Source organism: Lactuca virosa, chromosome 6 (genome assembly GCF_052849685.1).
Source record: "Lactuca virosa cultivar CGN04683 chromosome 6, Lactuca_virosa_CGN04683_v6, whole genome shotgun sequence".
Classification (NCBI taxonomy): domain Eukaryota; kingdom Viridiplantae; phylum Streptophyta; class Magnoliopsida; order Asterales; family Asteraceae; genus Lactuca; species Lactuca virosa.
This window is the reverse complement of record NC_136431.1, coordinates 130,776,415-130,786,055: the sequence shown is the minus strand read 5'-3', so window position 1 is coordinate 130,786,055 and position 9,641 is coordinate 130,776,415.

The window sequence follows — 9,641 nt, the reverse complement described above, 5'->3', positions numbered from 1 at the left end:
CAAAGACTTGTCAAGAGACATTACAACGTATTCCAATGGAGATCAATTCCATGAAACAAAGTCTCAAATTCAAAGTACATTACTTTGAACATCCTTCTTGCATTAAGCTTTCTAATCTTACACAGATTTGAAGAACAACTTCCACCTATGGAAACCTTTCCAGATTCCCATTTTGACTATCACTTCTGAACAAGAGTTGCCTCTTTTCAGAATATGTTAATATGGTCCTACCAAAATTAACAATATACTTCCAACTGTCCATGAGCAACCAATCTTTCGTAGACCTTAGATTGTCCTCGACAATTTCTTAATCATTTTAGTCATATCCAATTCTATACTTTACCCTTCTTAATGCCCTGAGCATTTGGAAAATCTAGAAAGGATGAATATTATAGCACATGCAATCGATCCTATCTCCGAAGCATATGGGACACGATTCATGATGTCTCACATAAAGACATGATACTAGACCAGTCTTTTTGCTATAATATTTCTATTTCTATTTGCCATGTTCTCATAATTCAGATTATGAAAAGGGATCTCGTAATCATAATCGAATTTTAGAACGCAAATAATGTAATCATGACTAAATTCGTTCAAAATCTCACAATCTAAGCTATTTAGAATTTGAAATGAAGTATAATTTCATCTCCCTTAATTATAGCAAAACAACCTTTTCAACCCTTGCAACTTCACGAATTGAAACTTTTGTTTTCTATAATTAATATTGCTAACTTTCAAGACTTATCATAATTATCATGCTCCCACTAACATGATGATTATTAGCATAACACTCATGCTCCCACTAGCTTTGACATGTATCCAAATTTCAGTTGGACTTCTAGAAATCAATACTTTATTGACTTTCTTACCAAAGTTTAGACTTCTGATACAAGATGCTTTGATAAAACTTTATCAAAATCATACACCTTTCCTTAGATAGCACACATAGGTATCTAATCAATTTCAGAACTATGAAAAGGGATGCCATAATCATAGTCTCAATTGTTTAAACCTTTGCCATTTCTCACAAGTCCATGTTAGTGTGTCGGTTAACCACACGCGCTCCACTAACGACTTTGAGAATGCAAATATCACAATTGCTATCTACTTAAAATCTACTTAGTGAAAGCGTTTCCTTACCATCATTTTCATGAATCGAAGAGAAACCTTATGACACTTAGATATTATGGTGTATGTGTTCCTATCCATGTGAATTTGTCAAACCATAATCACAAGACAAGGTTAGTGACAAATCCAAACTCATATGGAACGAACTTGTGCAATCTTAATTTCTTGCCACTTGGCAGCACAAGGGCCTACCATTGCTTCCAAGTTGTTATGCAACCAATGCGAAACCATCTTTAACTGGAATGGGCACAGAAATAGGAATATGTCAACACGATAGGTTATAAACCTCAAGTCGTGTGCTAGTGATAAACTACATGTTTTATTCTTAATTAGATCTTAAAACTCTTTCAGGATCTTTTAGACTCCCACTGTCCTCTTGACATATAAGACTCTCTTGCCAAGAACCATTCCTTGACAAACAAATATTCAAGGGATAGTGCGGATTCTTATCAAGACAAAAACTTCACACAATTGGCCTTAGTTGGTCTTTGTTTTATCCAAAACATCACAACTTACCAATTTCAAATGTACAAGAGTAGGACGCCTTTTACTCTTACATTTGACTAGTATTAAAAAAACCTTCTTTAAGATGTGTCACTCAAGTTACAATCTTGGAGTATGACTCTAAGACTTGTTTAGAAATGAAGTATGACTCATCTTCTTGATTTAACCATTTCAACGATTCATGATTCCTCTCCTTAGCCATAGGAATGCACTAAGATGTCCTTAGAGGACCAATTGTGATATGGTTTATTAATCATTAAGATGATCACTAAACATGATACTAAAGTACTCTCCCATCTTTTTAGATTGAGAAACTTTTATCTTTCTGCCTTATTTGATTCTTCTCATTCGTTCTACCATACATTGAAACTTTTGCAATGTTTAAGAATTATACTTAAACTTGTAAGTATAACCATATTTACTAAACCTTAGTAAATCATGACGAATAGTCTTATCGATCTTTGTGGTGGACTTGACCAGTGCACACGAATGTATACTCGATCCCTTAGTCCTTCACTTAACTCACATATACATGTAAACAAGGAATTAGTCTTAATTTTCCAAAGATGAAAATTCTCATTCATCATACAACTTGCATGATTCCAAGTTTCTACCCAACTGAAACTTGGGTGATGAGAATCTTTCCTTATTTGGTAAATTATGGCACTACTACAGTCGAAAGAATCAAATCCATTTTCCAATATTGCTATCAATGGAAACATATAAACAACAATTTCTCACAAATGCCACTGTAAGGATATTTTAAATTAAATAAAATAAAATAAACTTTTCTTTTATTTTAGAACTTTGCGGAAAAACTTATCCTTACAATGCAAATACATGTGAAAAACTATGTTGTTATGTATTCCTAAGCAATCTATCACAACTCTTTAAGTAACAACTCAAAATTCTTCCTTTAAGCTTCCTCTTCACTTTGATTCTTAAAACATCAAAATGTGATCTAGTCACATCATGTAATAAGAATCTCCAAATAGGAACTTAATAGAGTTAGATAATGGACTTTACCTGAAGTAGAGTCAAAACTTTTGACTTTACCATCCTTACAGACTATCAGGTAAATTTGGCCAGCTTCGCAACCAATGCCCCTTCCTTTGGCAATAGAAACCTATGGAATCTTTGGGAATGGTACACGGGACTATCTCAGATTTAGCCTTTCTCTTTACCATTTGGTCAACCGAGTTGACTATGGCCGACCCCTTTCCATTAAGAAGAGAAAGCTTTTATGGATTTCCAGTGTTACCATTATCAATGTCCTTGGTAGTTTGGGAAGTCGATCTCCCAATCAAATTTGCTTTACCAATGCTCCAAATCATTGCTGATTCAGCAGCACCAAGCAAATAGGTAAGATCATTAAGGGTCATGTCATGGTCTGTTATATAGCAGCTCTCTAAAGGAACTCACTATGTGACTTAGAAAGTGATTAAAGAACCGAGTCAACAATCAAATTCCTCAAGACCTTGACACCCAACTCTCCCGGCTTGTCAATATGTGACTTCATGTCCAAGATGTTAGCACACATAGACTTTGCTTGCCAATAGGGCTTGAGTGACCTTGAACTTGTGGGTTAGGGAGAATAATTAGAGGAGGTGGAGGAAACAGATTTGGGAAGATCATAGTTGTCTGAACCATACATCTAAAATGGGAGATATTCAAGTTAGTTGATTTAAGTCCTTAATATAACACCCAATATGAAATATTAAGGCTAGGACCCAACACAATATTTTACAACTTGGAAGAGGGATGCAGTAATCCAAGCTATAAAATACTTGAAGGTAGGCGAATGACGATTCACCAATTTCTACCTTGAAAAACGAAATAATTTATTAGGTTTTATTTGGTTTTCAAACTCCTAGATCTTTTGAGATTCATTGAACTTTTTCAATGGCATGTTTCAATCTCGATTGTGCCCTCTCAAATTTTGTGACTGGGATGCCGAGGATCACAAAACAAGGTGTGAATAACCATGCAAATTCACTTGGTACCCTTAATATTATCACCTAATCGATGTGTCGGTTAACCACACACGCTCCACCGATCTATGATAAACATTAAGTTACCCTTCGCCACTCTTACTAGTCCATGTTAGTGTGCCGGTTAACCACACACGCTCCACTAACGACTTGTTAAGGTACAAAGTGTAAATTTCATGGGTTCGCACCAAATTCACATTTTTCCTAAGTAACTAAGATTGGGAATTTATAAGTCTTTAGTTACTTAGTATTTATCATTAATACTTTTAATGCAGGGAGAATTATAGTCCTGTCAAACCCGTTCGGCTAACGACCCTCCACCAGTCAAGGAAGCGGTGGGTGAGAGTGGACACCCATTAAACTGCCATTTTATAAGCATTAACCTTATACCCCCTTATAGACCAGCTTCGTGAATGAGGCCTACTAACGGTAAGACTGACTTTGTTCTTATATATATATATATATATATATATATATATATATATATATATATATATATATATAACTATTAACTATTAATATTATAATAGTATAATGGTTGAATTTTAACTTTTAAAACTCTAAGGGCTTAACTTGGAATTAAAGTATTCATGGAGGGGAAACTTTACAAATTCCAAAACTTGAGGGCAAGTTTTGAACAATTCAAAAACTTTTTCAATTCCATAACTTATGAATTTAAAGTAGTTTTAATGAAAACTCTTCAAGTTCCATAACTTTAGGACAAGTTATGGAAGACTTTAAAAAACATTTAAGGAAAAAGACTCTTCATTTTCATAACCTATGAGTTTAAAGTAGTTTAATGAAAAAACTCTTCAAGTTCCATAACTTGAGGACAAGTTATGGAAGACTTTAAAATCATTTAAGAAAATAAGACTCTTGATTTTTCCTAGCTTATGGAAATCTTAAAAATCATAAATGTGACTTTTCATATAACTTGAGGACAAGTTACAAAAACACATTTTATTAACAAATTTAAGATTAATTTGGATTAAAAACAAATTATCACATAACTTTTCTATTAATCTAAACTAACTCATAAGAACAAGATAATTCAAGTTAAACAATTTTCATGTAATTAGCCTAACCACTAAACTAATACAAAACATGAATCTATTGACGATTATCTTTTGAATTGGATTAGCATGAACATTACCACATAAAAAACAGGTTTACCAGTTCAAAAACAGCTTAGGGTAATGTTTCTAGTCCAATTCCAGCCTTAAAAGTCGAATATATGCTGTAAGGGGGTCCAACTAGTCGAGTGCATGAACCAACTCGACGAGTTGGATGACTTTCTTCATGGACTCGGCGAGTCCATCGGTGGACTCGGCGAGTCCAGTGCCCAGACAGCCAAAATTTTCGATTTTTTAGCCATTTCAGCAAGTATAACATGAAAACAAGCCTTGGCTCTGATACCACTGTTGGGTTTTGGTATAATACAACATCCTATGGTGCACATACAACCCTAAATACCTTGGATCTATGTTTTCACTAATTATACATGCAAATGGTTTCCAAGGTATTGAACCTATAGCTAGCATGCAATTGTCATACAAACTACATAAAATACTAGATAAAGTAACATACCTTTTGTGTGGCTGGAAGTCTTGATGTATTTGGCCTTAAGAACTTAGCCCCAATAGTGTGGAAGCCTCAAATGAAGTCACAACACATCAAGGACAAAGGTAGGACTTGAGACAGAATCTCCATGTACTCTTAAACCTTCATGAACTCCAAGAACATGCACACACACTAGTGGTTCATAGTTTTTAGGTCATAACATATGTATTTATATGTGTTGAATTCTAAGAGTCATGGGTATAACCCAAACCCATACCCATGGGTTTTATGATCCATGGTTCATGTGGCCCAACTCTTTATGTATCCATACATAAACTTGGTCCAACATGGATCATAAGCCCAACACATATAAATATAACTAATTACCATAATTAGTCCCCATAGTTTTAATTAGTCTCTTTTAATCACTAAATTAATTCCAAATTAATTCTTGATCAATACTAATTAAAACATATGATTTCATATTAATATATTAGAACTTATAATATATTAATAAATCATATATATACTCTTCTCTCAAAAGTCCATCCTAACAAATTGTCCTGATGACATGAAACCCAAATGGACCATGCTACTCTCAGGTCGAATACATACCAATAATAGTTATGGGCTTTGACACCTAATCCAACAAGAAATTCACAAGGTTACCAAGAAGCTAGAAATTGATTCCGTTTTTGTTCGAGTATTTCATTACCTTCGTTTCGGTGATGGCTAAGAAGATGATTTTCGTTCAGACCTTAGTGGTCATAAAGAATTGAGTCTGATTAATATAAATCTGTGAAGTGAGTTGATTGGTTCAGAGAACCATGTTTTGTGTAGCGACGAAACTTCAGTCGGAAGATTGAAGAAGGAGATGGTCGAGGTAGTCGATAAAAGTATAGCAACCTTCATTAAGGGATTAAGCAACTATTAACTAGAAATGCTACTAGTTATGAAGATATTATATCATATTAGAACATGAAGGAAAGTTTCTTCTATGATAGTGTTCGACTAATAAAAATAAGAGTATGGTTCGTTGTGTGTCTTTTGCGTTATGAAATCAAAGGTCATTAGAATATGACCATTCGAATTGTTGTTTTAGCAAAGTAAAGACCTTATTTTGGGTTGAGTCTATAACCCAAATTCAAGAAGGAGTAAGAGTCTGCAATGAGAATTGATTTTTCTCAGAGATTAGAACCGAAGGCCCAATAGAGAATGAAGAGCGAGTACAAATTTGAGTACCACCATCAATTAATAAGTTTGAAGAGTTTGACAATCGTTTAGTTAAAGGCCGTACGTTTCAGATCACCATAGAGGAGGCACACGAGGACCCGGATGTTGTGACTGATTCGTTTCTCGTCAATTCTAAACTTGCTCGTATTTTATTTGATTCTGATGCCACAGATTCTTTGGTGTCTTAGGAAATTGCGCATCCTTTTCAAATTGCTTACTTTGTACTCCCCCAACCGTTTCATATAGATACCGCGGGAAGTATATCATTACTTGCTGATAAAGTCTATAGAGACTGTGTGTCATAGAAATTGAAGGTTATGGTTTTCTTGCTAACCTGATTCCTATCTCCTTGCCCAACTTTGAAATTATTCTCGGCATGAATTGGTTGTCAAAGAACCGCACAGAACTCTTGTATTACGAAAAGATGATATGCATCCTTATCGAAAGGGGGAATCCTATTTATGTCTACAGTAAACAAAGACTTCAAATCTTAAAAATAATCTCTTTTCTAGAAACCCGTAAACTTATATCGAAGGAGTATTCTACTTATCTATACAGTTGATATCTCAAAAGAGGGGAAGAAAACTGTAAATGATGTTCCTGTTGAAAATAAATATCCTGATGTTTTTCCTCGATGATTTACCTGAACTACCCCGGATAGGCAAATAAAATTATGAAATAGCTTTATGACTAGTGCTGCTCCAATTGCCAAAGACTGCTATACAGAATGATAGCATTTGGGTAATAGTCGACTGATTGACTAAGAGTGCACATTTTCTTGCCATGCGTGAAACAGAACCAATAGAGAAATACGCACACGGTATACAAGGATGAAACCATTGCGAGACATGGTGTGCCGCTAAAGATTACTTCCGATCGTGATAGTAGCTTCACTTCTGATTCATGGACAAGTATGCAAGGTGAATTGAGATCTCGTGTTACTCTCATCACAACTTATCATCCCCAGACAGATGGTCAGAAGAAGAGAACAATCCAAACAATAGAAAATATACTGCAGGTATATGAAGCACTATATGGGCGTAAATGTCATACTCCATTATGTTGGCGTGATGTAGGACAGAAATTCCTTAGTGGCCCTTAAATGATTCAAGACAGCACCGACAAGATTCAAATTGTACGATAAAGAATGAAAGTGGCCCAGGATCGACAGATGTCCTATGTAGAAAAGAGGAGACGACCCGTAGAATTCCGGGTGGGTGATTTTGTAATACTGAAGGTATCCCAATCGAAAGGTATTATGCGATTTGGGAAGAAAGAACGATTGGTAAGCAAGCATACCACTTAGACTTGCCTGAAGATTTGGCAGGTATTCATGATGAGTTTCATGTGAGCTATCTGCGTAAAGGTTTAAACATATATGATGAAACGCTCTTGTTATCCAAAGTGAAACTGGATAATAAAATAAGAATGAGATAAGAGCGAAATATCCTCATTTGTCTAAATCGTTGTGATTTCGGGGACGAAATCCTCAAAAGGAGGAGGTATTTGTAACATACACGTTCAGTTATCATGTTATGTAATTCTAAAAGTGAATAATATTATGAAATATTATATGAAATTTGAGTATTGAGTTCTAACAGATGCTTTTTACTAGAAATGAAGTAAAACTATGTTTAGAATCAATCAGAAAATATTGGAAGTCTTATGAGATTCCAATCAAAAGACAAATATCGAAACTTAATGAAAATATAAAATTTGAAATAAGTAAAATTTTATTATTGAAAGTTGTAAATAATCTCGTTAGAAACATTTAGGCGAAATCCGAGTTATAACGAAGAAGTTATGACCAATCGAAGATCCGCGACAAAACCGGAACGACACCGAATGACGTAAAAAGTGAGTTTTTGATAAGCTACTTTTTAGCCTTAGTAATCTAAATGAAAGTCGTAGTATTTGTTAAACCGAGTATTTTCATAAAAAGAACGTCCAAATCTAAATTCGTATGAGGAAGTTATGATTTTTCTAAGTTTCGGAATAACAGTAGACAGCTAAAAACTCGAAATAAAGATCGAGTGATTTTTTCCGACACAACCTAAATGAGAATCGAAGGTCTCGTTAAAAGTAGTACAACGGTAAAAATACTGACGAAAACGGATGTCGGATGAAGAAGTTATGAATTTTTAACGGATTTTCCTGTCCCGGTGTGTTAAAAATAATAATATTAAACAAAAGTCAAAATTAGCCGACGAAGTCTAAACGAAAGTTGTAGAGCACAATTTTACCTACGCGTGCATATAAAGAACGTCAAAAATGGAGCTCGTATGCGAAAGTTATGGATTTTAGAAGTTTAGGGCACAAAATTCGAGAAAATCCCAAAAATCGAGGAATTTCGCATGGCTTAGGTTCGGCCACGTCGCCCCATCTCGCATGCCTGCTCGTGTCCGATCTCGGTGAGTCATCCGAAGTGCTGGACCATTCCGAAGAAAACGCGTGTCAGTACTTGTCTCGTCCTCGCATCCGACGCGTGTAGCCTCGCGAGTCCGATGCCTGTCCTTCTTATCTCCTCGGCCGAAGTCTCGCACACCCCTATAAAAGGCATGCGAGACCTCCCGGCTAATTTTGGAAATTGGCACATTTTCACCCAATATTCCATATTTTAACTATTTCAACTTCCCCCGAAGCCCCGGGATCATTTCCAACACTCGAAACACGCCCCGAAGTACCCGAAGAGCTCGAGAAATTTATCTTTTCGGTTTGAACCCAACCACCGCAGGGCCCGGTTTTCAAGAAAACTCTCGGTTTTCATTGAAGAAAGTCAATTATAGTAACGAAGTGCTGCCCAAATTACTATTTTAACCCCCAGTTATTTCACGGTGAGTTCAATATACAGGAACAATTGTATGTTATGTGTTATATGTGCTATGTGCTTTTCCGTTGTTATTATTTCTGCTATTTATGATAGCAAAGCTATACCTTTGACCATGTGATCAGTGAAAGGACTTAGATTCACGGTGGTACTAGTATGTAGCCTCTGACCATGTAGAGCATGTCTCGTAAGAGAATGAATTCTATTCTATGGTATTGGCAGAAGGTTAGACAGGGCTTTCAGCCTGAAATCTGCCAAAATGTTTAAATCAGAAAGTGTATGTCTTCAGTGCCATTTGGGCCGAAGCTTTATTGATGTATATCAAGTATAGAAATTGTCATGTCTCATTGATCGTATATCTTTGAATCAAATCATTGATTGATATGTAAAGTTTG